The 15,536-nt window shown below is 39.3% G+C and overlaps 1 protein-coding gene across 3 annotated transcripts in view; it reads right to left on the bottom strand.

The window, feature by feature from the left end:
• The window catches only part of LOC143035946 (facilitated trehalose transporter Tret1-like), a 35,217-nt gene that overhangs the window by 11,112 nt on the left and 8,569 nt on the right, over positions 1-15,536 (bottom strand). The window contains exon 2 of one of the 3 annotated variants that reach the window (XM_076203195.1): positions 8,607-8,678. The exons of 1 other annotated variant lie outside the window; for it this stretch is intronic. The gene's annotated coding sequence lies outside the window, so the exon portion shown is untranslated. One more of the 3 variants, XM_076203196.1, reaches the window with a different exon arrangement.

Here is a 15,536-nt window from a genome sequence, read left to right on the forward strand (position 1 = left end):
TCAACAAATAAGGTTTAATATAATCTGGAAAGAATTAAATAATACGAATAACATAGTAGTGGAGACCGGGACTAGTTGGTACACCTTTTACATTTTCGGTGATGGATGAAAAAAATAAAGAATTTTGATAATTTTATATTTCCAGTGAAAAAATATACATCTTCCTTTTACTTTTCATGGAAAAAAATCCTTTCCAAACAAAAGCACGGCATTCTTTCATTTATTTTTTCCCGTGCTAACATGCCCCATGTACGGGGCAATTTGGGACACGCTATGGGGCAAGTTGGCACAGCAAATATTAATGATACATTAGTATATTTGAGTGAGTTTAGATAGTATATTCATAATGTTCCATTTCAAGAATATTTTAGTTCCAATTTTTTATAATAAAATATAATAGAACTGACTAGGATGCAGACATATTATTGAATAAAAAATGCACTTCCAGATTATAATTACACAGAATACTTAATACATGAGGTGAACTTAATCTAAATCATCATCTGAGTTACAATTGGGCATGTATAAAACAAATCTTTATCAGTGCAGTCTTCATGGGCCCATAACTTGCACATTCTGCACTGTATCCACACTGTAATGGTGACTTTTCTTGTGTTTTGTATGTACATATTTCCAGTATTGTTTATTTATTAATATATATATATATATATATATATATATATATATATATATATATATGTATGTATGTATATATATATATATATTTATCATTGTATATTTCTGTGAGTATTTTTTTTTTCTTTTCTTTTTTTTTGTAATCGTAAATGCGATTTATGCATGCTTTTTCGCGCCAACGCAAGGTTGGCGTGGAGTCAGTATTCTTACGACCTCCGAAGTGTGCGCACGTCTATATGTGCTCTGATAAATTTACTTTATAATTTACGGTGTGAGTATCATTAACCGCCACCCTATACATTTTGGTGGCAGCAAAAAAAAAAAAAAAATTAAGTTGTGTGAACTGTGTAAAGTGCTATGTACTTTATATTTCAACCGCACTCAATCTTTCAAACTCAATTTGAGTTTTGCAATGTTGAGAACTTTGGGAGCCGGCCGGCATTTTGCGCGTGTATTTTTTTTGTCTTTTTTTTTTTGTCTTCCTTTCTACTTTTCTAGGATTACAGGATTTAATAACTTTTAGGAATTGATGGTGCTAACGAACAGTGTGTTGCTAAGGAACAGTGTATTGGCAAGGTCCGCCACGTGATTTTATTGAAAGACGCATGCTTCATGGTTCTTCGTGTTCTGGCTTCGTTTGAACTTTTGTTTATCGTCATCGTCTTCAGCATTGGTGGAACACTTGCCTATGGTTACTGTGTTTATGATGATTAACTTGGAGACTGGATGAGGACGGATTACTGTTCAGGCCTAGACTGAATGAAGAATTGTCCTGCGTGATAGCCAATTTCACTTCGCCTCCGACTGGGTATTTTGAACTGTTTCCTAATATTTTGTGCATATATATATTTTCCTGTAGTACGCATTTCAGTTTTCTTCTTTTGAGATTTTGAGATCAATTTTTGTATAAATTTCATATATTTATAGCCAGGCGTGTTGTCCTGGCTGCCATGTTTGTTTCCTCCGTGACGTCATTTCATTGACGGTCACGCTTTCTTTGATTGTTTGAAAGAAAACTGGTGTTATTGTTTACTTCTTTTTTTTTGTATTTCCTGTGTGTTGGACATTGTTTTACGACCGTCAGCCTAGATGGATTCATTTTTCCTGTAAAGGGGCTTGTGTTTTTGTAAAGCGGTCGCAATAATTAATGTATAATTTTTCTGTTTTTCTCGTAAATGTTATTACTTAGTGGAGTACAGTTACCTTGCCCCCCTTCTAATATGTCTAAACCAAAGGTACCAACTTTTATTAGTCCCCAAATACCATCTGAAACAATGGCACATCATTTGACCTTACTGTACCAGGACCCCTCTGTTATTAAGTTCTCAGGCCAAGATCCCCATTATAAGGCTACAGATTTTATTCGCCAATGCGAGGATGCCATAGTGAACTCCAATGTTTCGACTGGGCCTGAAAAGATCTCCTTTGTGAGGTTCCAGCTTGTGCCACATTCTCTGGCGTCTGAGTTGCTGTCTGCGTCGTACTTAGATCCCAAGTCTTTGGATTATAATTATGATATCTTTAAGTCTAATTTCTTTAAACTTTTTTCAGATACCCCTGGTGGCAATTCTTTCCAATAGTGTTTCAAACTGGCTGATACCCTCGTGTCCCGACTGGGTACTTTTGACTATAGGCGTGCACAAGCTCAGGCCAGTATGATTGTTGTTGATGCATTAAATTCACTCTCACATTCAGACTGGGTAGATAATGGCACTGTCACTCTAGATAGGTTTCGCCTTATTTTGGATTTTTTTTATCTATATCCTTTTTCTGGTGCCTTTTGAGAGAAGAGCTGCATCTTCTCTCCAGTATAAGATCGATGAGACTCTGTTGTCTTTTGCAACAAGGCTTTCCTGTAAACTAGGGGAAGTGCCTTCTAGTTCTTTGTGTATTAGCAATGCTCTTCAACATGCCCATGTCCCTTGTTCTCCTCAGCCCTCTCAGTCTACAGTTCCTACTCATAGTTCCCCTCAATCTAGTTACCCCCCTCTCCTTACATGTACCTTTTGTAACAGGCCTGGTCATTCACGCGATTTTTATTACCGCCGTAGGCGCCAGGTACATAAGTCAAGACAGTCCCCTGTTCTCAGGAGTGTACCTACTGTTTCTTTTGATATGACGTATGACCTTTCTAAAGTAGAACCTCAGGATAAACTCAGCTATTGCCATATCCATGGTCATTGTAAACACTCAACTGATCAATGTTTCAAGGTTTTGAAACTTAGGGATGAGAATTCTCAACAGCCTCGTCAATTCCATTTTCCCAGCGCTTGTTTCACAACCCAAAAATTTGACCAGTAAAGTTCGGTCTCAAATAATCCCTTAAGTGGCTGTTGAGTCTTCTCAATTACTTACCTTCCAGTTTCTTACTAGGGATACGCCTATTTCAGTCACTGTAGATGCTGGTGCAGAACATAGTCTCATAAGTAGAAAGGCTTATTTTGCTCTCCGGAAATTGCACAATCTCCCTTTATCTCCCTTTTGTAATAATTTACATTCTGTCCAAGGTTCTCCATTGCTTGTTCTTGGTTCTGTTTGTCTTCCCCTACAGTTTCCCTCGCATACTACAGTCTTCCATGTCACTTTCGTTGTTGTTTCTGGTATTGCCCTTATGTGTGATTGTCTCTTGGGTATTGATGCTCTTACAGCTCATGGCATAGATATTTCTCCTAGTCGCCGTTTAGTGACTTTCTGCAATTTTGATATCCCTGCATCGGATAGGCCAGATTCCTTTTGTGATTCTACTGTGCTTGCTCAGTCCGCACATTTGCCCTCACCAGCTTGTAAGCGCTTTACCCCTGCTTCTCATTGTGCTACTGTTGTTTTAGGGGAGCATCTTATTGGCCCTTCAAGTTCTGTTCGAGTTCCGGTGCGCGTTTCAGGTGCCCCGATAAGGTCTGACGTTCTCTATTTGCCTGACTGTTCGTATTCGTCGCCTTGTATTAGAAGGAACTCTCTCCACTGTTCGCGAGGATCATGTTACCACAGCGATGGTAACCAACGTCACGGGTGCTTCTATTCCTCTCTCTCCTGGCAGTCACTTAGGCTCCTTTGAAGTGGTTGACATTGTAGCTTTCCAGGACTCGCCTATTATAGCAACTTCTGCACTACAGTCTCATCCAACACGTGACCCTGCTCACTTAGCTTCTGAGTTTGCCACATTTGTAGGCGAGATTGATTTTCCTGATGAGACGCCTCGTCTCCTTGAACTGTTAGTTACCCACCGTCAGGCTTTGGCTTTGCCCGGTGATCCATTAGGTGTTACAGACCGTGTGGTTCATGGAATTGATCTTCAGCCAGGAACTCGTCCTGTTTACGTCCCCTCTTACAGGTTACCTCACTCTCGTCGGCTTATAGCCCAGTCCTTGGTTGACGATTTATTGCGTGAAGGCGTTGCACAGGAGTCCCACTCCGAGTGGAACTCGCCTCTTCTCCCAGTGCCTAAGAAAGACGGATCTTTTCGTCCAGTTATAGACTGTAGGCGGGTTAACGAGGTCACTGTTCCTGACCATTACCCTTTGCTTGTCTTAAGCGACCTTCTTCAGTCCATTGGGATTGGTAATACGGTGTTCACCACCTTAGATTTAAAAGCAGGTTTTTGGCAGATACCCCTGGAGGAGAAGTCTCGTAAAGTCACGGCCTTCTCGACTCCCATTGGGCACTATGAATAGTTTCGTTGCCCCATGGGTTTGCGGAATGCTCCTTTGACTTGCCAGCGCTTAGTTAACTCCATTTTTCATGGCTTAGTTGGGGATGGACTTTTTGTTTACCTGGATGATTTGATTTTAGTTTCCAAAGATGTGGAAAGCCGCTTTACTAAGTTGTCTATGGTCTTGCAACGTTTTGCTGAAGCTGGGTTGAAACTCAACTTACCCAAGTGTTCCTTTTTCAAGTCTAGTATCCAATTCCTAGGTCATGTTGTAGACAAACATGGTATCCACACCACAGGTGATAAAATCAAGGCGGCGAGGGACTTCCCTATACCGAAGTCAGTTGAAGAGGTACGTTCCTTCCTTGGAGTTGCAGGATACTATCGTGCATTCATTAAAGACTTTGCTTCAGTTGCTTCCCCTCTCACTTGCCTTCTCAAGAAGGACTCTTCCTTCCAGTGGCGTGATGTTCATCAGGATAGTTTTGATTCCTTGAAGCTTGCTCTTACTGAAGCGCCTGTGTTGGCCTTCCCAGATTATAGTCTTTCCTTTACAACTTGTACAGATGCTTCTGGTACAGGCATTGGAGCTGTACTCATGCAACAAGTAGATGGGTGTAGACCTCATGTTATTGCATATACTAGTCGCATTCTTAATAAGCCTGAGTCCCGTTACTCTGTTACTCATTTAGAGGCCCTGACAGTGGTGTGGGCTTTAAAGCATTTCTGGGATATCATTTTTGGATATCCTATTACAGCCTACACGGACTACACAGAGGTCACTCAGCTTTTCAAGGGCAAAAATCTTTCAGGTCGTCCAGCCAGATGGTTCCTCACGATCGAGGAATTCAATCCAACCCTTAAACATATCCCGGGGCGTGCGAACAACGTTGCTGATGCACTTTCACGTAATATCCCTGTTGCTGCTGTTGCAGTGATTAATAACTTTTCCCTGAAGGATCTGGCCAAAGCTCAGCGTGAAGACCCTAGTTGGTCTGCTGTCATTTATGCTTTGGAGTCTGGTGATGATACCACCTTACCAGCCTTACCGGTACCTCTGTCCCAATTTTCCCTGCAGGACAAGGTTCTCATTCGTAATGTGGAAGTGTTTGAGCAAGATGTGGCACAGCTAGTGATCCCTGAGTCTCTAGTTCCCATTGTTTTCTCCCTTGCTCATGATGCCCCTCAGGCTGGTCGCCCAGGTCGTGACAAAACTCTGGCTATGGTGCGTAAGAAGTATTATTGGCCTAAAATGCGACTAGACATTACCTCTCATGTAGTTCTTGTGCCCAGAACAAAGGTTCTACGAGCGCTGCTCCCATCTTAGAGTACCCTACTCCTTCTCGCCCTTTTCAGACTGTGGCTATAGACCTTTTGCAACTGCCTCGTAGCACTCAAGGTTCTGTGTATGTCCTTGTGTGTGTGGATCACTTTAGTCGTTTTGTAATATCAGGTCCCTTACGTAACAAGTCTGCACCAGTTGCAGCCCATGCTTTAGTTTCTCATGTTTTGTGTCCATACACTACTCCTTCGGTGCTCCTTAGTGACAATGGGACGGAATTTAGGAATGAGGTTTTGGCTAGTATTTGTGAACGTTTCGGCATCACACAGACGTTCGTGACTGCTTATCATCCGGCGTCCAATGGTCTTGTCGAGAGGACGAACAGGAAAATTCTAGAGATCCTAAGACATGTTGCTAGTAACTTTCATGAGTCTTGGGAAGATTGGCTTCCCCATGTCAGTGCTTGTATTAATAGCACCATTAATGTTTCTACGGGCAAAACGCCTCATTATGTCATCTTTGGAGTTGAAAAACGGCTCCCTTATGATGTGCTTGACAGCCCTGCTCGTCCCCTCTACAATTTTGATGACTATAGTCAACTCCAGAGTCACGCGATGCATGCCATTTATGACTCTGTGAAAGATAAACTTGATGTTTCCAAGGCCGAAATGTTGAAACACCAACATGTTCGTGCAAAGCCTGTTACCATCGTTGTTGGTGATCATGTTTATAAGAGCATGCCTGACCGCCAATCCAAATTAAATTGTAAATTCACAGGCCCCTTTTTGGTAACTGAACAGCTACATCCCAACAAGTTCAAGGTTTTTGACCCATCTTAGGGACTTAGTGAGGTTTTGCATTCTGACAGGCTAAAGAAGACTCAGATGCCCATACCTGCATTTACCCAGCCTCCCCCAAAGCTCAATGTTCCCATTGTGTTACCCGCTGTTTGCCACTCGTATCATCTACGTTCCAGAAGTACAATGCCTTGATGGTCGAGTGAGCCTATTGTATACATTTGTGTTGTGCATTTTTTTTTTTTTTTTTTGGAACCCCTATCCCTTACTATTGTAAATTATGTAAATTCCTGGGTGCGGCCTCAATTGTGCTTGGCGTACCTGAGGTGGGGGATGTAATCTTTGGTTATTTTTACAATCTATACTATTTTTGTCTGCCCAAAGGTATATTGTTTTTCCCATTGTCCTATGTCTATTGTGTATTTCATATGTATGTTGTAATTGTTTCAATGTTTCATGTCCCGGACGTCCGGAAATTGCTATGTTTTTGTGTTTAACTGGCGCCAGTTCTTTTATGTATTCTTGTATTTATATAGAGTTCTTGTATATATTTCTTATACTTGTATCCATTTCCTTTTGTGTATCTCTTGTTTTGTGTATGTATTGCAATTAATGTCATGTAATTATATGTGTTATGTTAATGTATAGGGTGTGCTGTTGACCACATTTCCTCCCACACTTTTCTCGTTCCACTATTGTGTATGTGGTGTGTGGGTTCTCTTTTTGTATGTTTTACGTTTGTCTTGTCTCAGTCATCCTTTTTTTTCTTTTTGTTTGCTCGGTGGGGTCACCGAGTGGTGGTGGCTGAGCAATGTAATGGTAATATTTCTTGTGTTTTGTATGTACATATTTCCAGTATTGTTTATTTGTTAATATACATATTTATTATTGTATATTTCTGTGAGCATTTTTTTTTTTTTTTTGTAATCGCAAATGCGATTCATGCATGCTTTTTCGCGCCAACGCAAGGTTGGCGTGGAGTCAGTATTGTTACGGCCTCTGAAGTGTACGCACGTCTGCATGTGCTTTGATAAATTTACTTTCTAATTTACGGTGTGAGTATCATTAACCGCCACCCTATACAGCACTTCCCGTGGTTTGCTTTTGGAAAAAAGGCTCCATGGACACCAGAGATTGTCCTCTTCATCGGAATTTTCCTTGTCACCATGAACGCGTTTAGACTTCTTGGATTATTTCTACTTTGTTTCTGATTTTTTTTTTTTTTTTTTTTTTTTTTTTTTTTTTTTGTCTTGAGCGCGTTATCTTTTGTTATCTTCTCCAGTACCCTTTTCATTGGAGTGTCAGTCAGAATGGCAGAAGAGCATTTCCTCCTGATCACTCCACTTTCTTTCCTGGGATCAGCTCAAAGTAATGATCTCAGTTCTTTAGGATTTGGGGTTTTCTTTGCATAGAGTCCTGAGGTAGACGGTCTTAGTTCATTCTCATCTTAAAGTTGAACAACATTCTGAACTGAACAAGATTTTGATTAGGCTGTTGTGATCACAACTGTCTGAGTTATCACTTAAATTTGTCGCAGCTTGTACATTGATTTTATTGGCCACACTTGCATTTCTTGTTGATCTTCCTGTGGTCTGTCAGTGATGTACGCACCCAAAACGTCAGAATCCTTGAATATGTCTCTGTTGAAGGGTGAAATCCCAGCAGCCCTAAGCCCAGCTAAAATATTACCTAGAGTCACAGAATATAATCTGAAGATGGAAAGTGCATAAATAGTTATATGGGCAAGTTGGCACTATGCCAATTTGCCCTATTTCTTTTGAGCCAACTTGTCCCATCCATACCAATGAACATAAACAAATTACTTTAATAGATATTAAGAAACCTAATATGAATTATTTCATGGGTAAATAATTCTTTATCTCTAAGTTAAATTATGACTACGTTCAATATTTTTATCTGTAATCATATGCATGTTACAGCAAACAATATAAGTGAATGAAGATTAAGTTACCAGTATCAAAATCAATATTTTCCACACTCAAGTCAAGCCATGTAACCTCTTGGCGTGAGCTCTTGTTGGTGACTGTGGAAACACGTGGTGATCCTATGGTGTGAAATACAACGCTATCTAGCGATAAATATTTGAATTACTATAAGTGTGCCAACTTACCCCTGATGCCAACTTGCCCCGGTCTCCCCTACCGGACTTTAGGAGAGCCAATTTTGATAAGATGAGAGAGTCACGGAGGGTAATATGCGTACCTTGGGTCAGGCCACTTACCAGCGCGAGGTCAACAGTAACCTCAAGTCAATACAGAAGAATAGTAATATTCCCAAATGGATGACGGACAGGCTGAAATATGAGATCGGAATGAAAAGAGGACTTTATGTAAGAATAATAATAAAAAACAACAACAACAACGGGGAAACACACGTTAGATCCAAATATAAAGATATGGCGAGACTGGTTAAAAAGAATACGCGCACAGCGAAACGTAACTATGAAATTAAGGTTGCATGACAAGCAAGATCCAACTTAATTTTTTTTTTCATCTCTGCAGAACAAAAAATAAGGAAAGGATAGGCCCAACTAAAAACAACGAAAATATCATGATAGAATCGGAGGAAAAAATGAGTGAGGTGTTTAACAAATATTTTCTCAGTGTATTTACTAAGGAGAGATTAGATAAGGTACCTGACTTCGATCCGATTTTCGGTAGGGATGAAAAAGTAGACTATCTAATATCGACATTAGTAAGGTAGAAGTAGTCAAGTAGATTGAAAGACTTAAAGCTATAAAATCCCCGGGTTCAGACGAAAAATTTCCGAAAGTGCTTAAGGAGTGCAAATTTGAAATGTGTGAGTAATTAACAGAAATATTTAATAAATCGGTAGACACTGGTTTTTGTGCCTATTGCTTGGGGGCAGACAAATGTTGTTCATGTCTTCAAAAAGGGAGATAAATCGTCTCTATGGAAATACAAACCAATCAATTTGACATCAATTTTAGGTAAAATGCTTGAATCAATAATATTCAACAGACTCAAAGATCACACCGAAAGACATAATTTGATTCCTGACTCACAGCATGGTTTCTCCAAGGGTAAGTCATATGTGACTAATCTTCTATCTTTTCAAATTTGCCTATATAAAGCATCAGATAAAAATGATAGTTACGATGTTATTTACCTTCACTTTAGCAAAGCGTTCGACAAGGTGCCCCACCGGAGACTACTAAATAAAATCGAAGCCCATGGCATAGGAAGAAAAGTGTTAGAACGGACTAGAGCGTGGGTCAGGGACAGAAAACAGTGGGTCACCATAAATGGTGTAAAATCCAAATAGGGGAGTTCACCAGGGCTCGGTTTTGGATCCCTTATTGTTCATTATGTACATAAACGACTTGGACAATGGGATTAATATTGATATTAGTAAGTTTGCGAGCAACACTAAAATAGGACGCTTAATTAGGTCAGGAGACAACGCAGAGATTCTGCAGGATAAGCATAACAAATTGTTCACATGGGTGGTGAAATGGAAAATGAACTTCAATATCTGTAAGTGAAGCGTGTTAAACGTAGGGCTACACAACTCCGAAAACAGATATAGCTTAGATAACACGTTTTTAGAGAAAACTGAGTGCGAGAGAAACTTGGGAGTTCTAGTGAGTCCTGACTTTAAATTCAGGAAACAGTGCATTAGCACCGGGAATAAAGCTAACAGAGCATTAGGTTTCATTGCTAGGGCGGTTACAAATAGAAATGCAGAGGTAATTATCAAACTCTAGCTAGCATTAGCTAGACCCATCCTTGATTATGCGGTACATTTTTGGTCTTCGTCTTATAGAATGGACATCAATTCATTAGAATCAGTACAGAGGAGAATGACCAAAATGATACATGGACTCAGAAATTTACCTTACGAAGAGAGGATTAAGCTCCTTAACTTACACTCTCTGGAAAGACGCAGAGTGCGGGGTGATCTAATAGAGGTGTTCAAGTGAATCAAAGTCTTTAACAAGGGTAATGCAAACAAGTCATCATAATAAAACAACAGGACAGGACTCGTAGTAATGGATTTAAATTAAAAAAAAATTAAGAATGAAATAGGCAAGAATTGGTTTACTAATAGGGTGGTCAACGCATGGAATAGACTTAGTAACCATGTAGTGAGTGCTGAAACTATCGGTTGTTGTAAGAAATGGTTAGAGAACTTTATGGATAGGGATGGCAGGCGGTAATGGACATGGAACTGCCTAGTGTAGGAATTATGATCTCTTAGTCTCTTTCATTCTTATGTTCTTATGTACTTAATCCTTTTGCCATGGAAGGGGCTTACCTTTCACCGAATAAGATCACCTGGCGGAAGCTAGAATAAAAACTTAAATTGGTAAACATAGTGAAAATGTGGAAGGCATTTTCACTACAGGAATGGCAAATTACTGTCTTTTTTTAAATATACAACTGTGACATAAAGAAATTCTGAGACGTTTCTGGGCAACATATCACAAAGTAATATGGTAGTAATTGTATTTCAAGATACTATCTTTATCCCGAGAATTGTGTGAAGATGCGGGTGATGTGCTGTATTGTAACGTACTTGACAAATGAATAGATGATAACTTGATACAAAATATCAGCTTAAGCATATAAAACAATTTACGTGAAGAAATATCAATACTTGTAAGTACTGCATATTAACTCTAATGTCTTCATAACATAGGAATTATATTATCAAACATCACAAACAGCTATGATCCAAAAACTAACCTTTTCAAATGACCAAAGTTTGGAAGCTGAACCGTCAGAAAAAGAATTGTCATAGTAAGAATGAGCGTATTTGGAAAATATACAAAGGATTACAAAGGCGGAGCATGTCGACAGGAGACCTTTTGGTCCATATCTAGGTCGGATGCGAAAATAATAATAATAATAATAAATTAATAAATAAAAACTATAATAATGTAAATAACAAATAAGATACATAAATAAATGCATAGGTATAGTTAGATAATAAACAAACAGGTAAATAGTAAATAGTAATAAATTGACATTATAACTAATAATAAATGAGAATCAGACAGACAAACAATAACAAAACAAAAACAAATAATATAAAATAAATGATAATCATTACAGCATCTTGCTTAGGTGTTTATCTAAATGATTCTTAAAGCTTCGAACTAAACTACATTGCACTACCTGTGCAGGAAGTTTATTCCATTCATTAACTACACGGTTGGCGAAGTTGTTTCTACCCACTTCCAAATTGAATCTATTTCCGGACAGTTTGAGACCATTGTTTCTTGTCTGATTCTCATTCAATGTGACAAATATGTGCTAATTTTTCTGTGGCTTCATTCTAAGAACTTCTGTACTGATATAAGGGAACTGAGATGAGGGTCCATAAATAATCTAATGAGGACTGATGTGATAAGAAATTTTCATTAAAGGGCTGATAAAAAGTTGTTTATCATTCTTATTATTTTATATTTTTCATATATTTACTATAAAATGTTTTACTAATTCTTCATACCAGATGGCTCTATTAAATTGAAATGCACCTTTGGACCAAATAATCAAAAGATGTATCCATGTAAGGGTGTGTATCGACAGGTTTAGATTTATTAAAGAACACATACTCTCATACCAAAGAGACTACGCTGTTGAAAATTTATTTGTAGAAAACAGAGAAATCGGTTCCTGATTTTCTTTTCTTTTTTGTCAAAGTACACCGAACTGTAATAGAAAAAAGGTATATTAATTTGGACCAGTAATTGGTTGAATGATTGAAAACAGAGTTGTTTTAAATGGAAAAATTTCTAGATGGAAAATTTTTACAAGTGGAGTTCCTCAGGGTTCCGTTCTTGGGCCACTTCTATTTATAGTATATATAAATGATATAGACCATGGACTAAAATCTACTGTTTCCAAATTTGCTGATGATGCAAAAATGTGCGGAATAGCAAATGATCACTTACACCAATTAGATATTCAAGAAGATTTAGATAAATGACAGCAATGGTCTGAAAAGTGGCTAATGAAATTCAACACAAGTAAATACAAGGTAAAGATAACAGTAAGTACAATTACAAGTTATTTGGAAATTCGTTAACAAAAGTAAATAGTGAAAAAGATCTCGGCGTAATTATCAGTAATGATCTCAAATCATCCAAGCAGTGTATTTCAGCCTCTGAGAAAGCAAATAAGATTCTAGGACTGATTGCGCGATCTTTTGACCTCAAAAGTCCATCACTCATTAACAAGCTATATAAATCGTTAGTTCGTCCACATTTGGAATATGCTGTTTCCGTATGGTCATCGAATCTCATTAAAGACATTGACACACTGGAAAAAGTACAACGGCGAGCCACAAAACTGATTCCTAATATCAAAAATAAATCATACGAAAATCTACTAAAACATATGAATCTGTTTTCCCTAAAAAAGCGTAGACTCAGAGGTGACTTGATACAGATCTTTAAAATAAAATTCTAAAGGGAATTGACAACATCAAAAGTGACAAAGTTTTCACACTGAATGAGAATCAGACAAGAAACAATGGTCTCAAACTGTCCGGAAATAGATTCAATTTGGAAGTGGGTAGAAACAACTTCGCCAACCGTGTAGTTAATGAATGGAATAAACTTCCTGCAGAGGCAGTGCAGTGTAGTTCAGTTCGAAGCTTTAAGAATCATTTAGATAAATACTTAAGCAAGATGCTGTAATGATTATCATTTATCTTATATTGTTTGTTTTTGTTTTGTTATCATTTGTCTGTTTGATTCTCATTTATTATTAGTTACATGTCAATTTATTACTATATACTATTTACCTGTTTGTTTATTATCTAACTATACCTATGCATTTATTTATGTATTTTATTTGTTATTTACATTATTATAGTCTTTATTTATTAATTTATTATCTTTTTTTCGCTTACGACCTAGATATGGACCAAAAGGTCTCCTGTCGGCAGTGCTCCGCCTTTATAATCCTTTGTAAGACATCAGATCGGGCGTAGGTATATATGTATATACCGCCTGCCCCGAGCGGACAAGCCAGTCAGTCACAGTCAGATATTCCACTCGGTCAGTCAGTCATTCTACCTATGTATTGTAGCTCGTCGCTAGCAAGGTAAAACGAATACTATAAGGTACGTTGAGCACCCCCCCCCTCCGCGCACCTCCACCGTGACGTCATTGGAAATCCAGAGGGGGAGAGTGAGAGGTGAAAGAAAATGTAAACTTTAAAGAAAACCATCTGTATGTATGGTAGACTTTAAAATTACATTATGATGTTCACAATACTGAAATTACTCAGTATCACTTTCTTATCCTCAAATTATCAGTATCTGAGATATGACCGCCAGAAAAGTTATAAAAATATTTTCTATGCTTTCACATTAGGTGGATTATATTAATATGACGAGTTATTAGATGGGATGATATGTCAAGCGGGGATTTTAAATGTAGACCTTTATCTCCACCAAGCTCAGTTATGTTTTAACCGGATTCTTTAGTCTGTTTATTTGCAATTGAATGAAAATTTCAGGAAATGTTGCAAATGAATAGTTACTTTCAAAATGACGGTTGTATACATATCCAGATGACCGAGTATTGTGTGCGCCACATAATTCAACCCATTTCTTTCTAATTTTTTTATCTTTGGGTAGTGAAAAGAAATGCATATTTTTATCACCTTTCAGTCTAACGGCATTGCACTTCTGCACTATACAAACTGTTGGCATTTTCATATGTTATTTGTCTGCCTTAGCTACCCCTTTAATCAGAAGATGGAGCTTCGCTCCACACACTGGTGTGTGAGTGACTGACAGCTCTCGACCCGCGGAACCCTGGTCTCGATATTTCCGTTGACGTCATCATCTACCTGCGCAGTGGAGAGGTTTTCTGGCTCTCCCTCACCCCCCCGCTAACGTACCTTGTAGTACTCGTTTTACCTTGGTCGCTAGGTCTTTGCGGTCGGTCCCCCACGTGAGGACCACGCCACGTCAGTCCTTAGGCCGACGCACAAGTATCAAGAATAAAGTGCACAAACCAAATCGAGTGTCATTCGCTCCCTACGTCACCTTGTCTAGTAATATACTGTACATTCGCATGTTACAACCACATGCTGCGCTGGTTGGCAGATTAGGGCCCATATACATGGTGAAGGGAGGGAGTGAGGGGGCCCATAGTCCTATGTAGTCCCACAGTCTTACTCCGTTGGCACGCGAATAAATTTAGTAATAAATATTCAGCCGATTTCGGCACCCACACTTAAACGTGCCATGTTTATGTTTGTTCCGTGTATGCGTGTTGGAGTAACGACTCGCAGTGCAGCGATACTGAAATTATTTCAGCCCTGGCCGGGTTCGAATCCTGCCCAGGGCTGAAATAATTTCAGTATCGCTGCACTGCGGGTTGTTACTCCAACTCTTGTGGGAGGGGAGTTGGGTGTGTGTGTGCGTGTAAGGTCACAGCATTACCCATACATCGGTCATACAAGATCCGAGTTCTCATCCAGGAGGTTAATGACTGTCGATCACGAGTCTAACACGTGATCGAAGACCATGGTGAATCACACACATTTCAGTATCGCTGCGCTGCAGGTTGTTACTCCATCTCTCGTGGGCGGGGAGTTGGGTGTGTGTGTGCGTGTAAGGTCGTGTTACCCTTACATAGCTCATACGAGCTCTGAGCTCTCATCCGGGAGGTTAATAACTGTCAATCACGAGTCCAACACGTGGTCCAAGACAATGGTGAATCACACACACACACACGCACGCATGTAAGGTCACATCATTATCCATAGATCGGTCATATATGAGCTCTGAGCTCGTGTGTGTGTGTGTGTGTGTGTGATTCACCATGGCCTTGGATCAATTGTTGGACTCGTGATAAGAGCTCAGAGCTCGGACACACACCCTCAACTCCCCGCCCACGACAGTTGGAGTAACACCCCGCAGCGAAGTGATACTGAAATTATTTCAGCCCTGGGCGGGAGTCGAACCCGGACCGCCGTAGTGGCAGGCGAGAACTCTAACCACAGCGCCACGAGGTGTGTATGTGTGTGTGTGTATGTGATTCACCATGGTCTTGGATCACGTGTTGGGTTCGTGATCGACAGCTATTTCCTTCCCGGAAGAGAGCTCAGAGCTCATATATGGCCGATCTATAGGTAATGCTGTGACCTTACACGCACACACATCC

This window comes from Oratosquilla oratoria, chromosome 19 (assembly GCF_046742065.1).
Source record: "Oratosquilla oratoria isolate Oo_2021 chromosome 19, ASM4674206v1, whole genome shotgun sequence".
NCBI classification, from domain to species: domain Eukaryota; kingdom Metazoa; phylum Arthropoda; class Malacostraca; order Stomatopoda; family Squillidae; genus Oratosquilla; species Oratosquilla oratoria.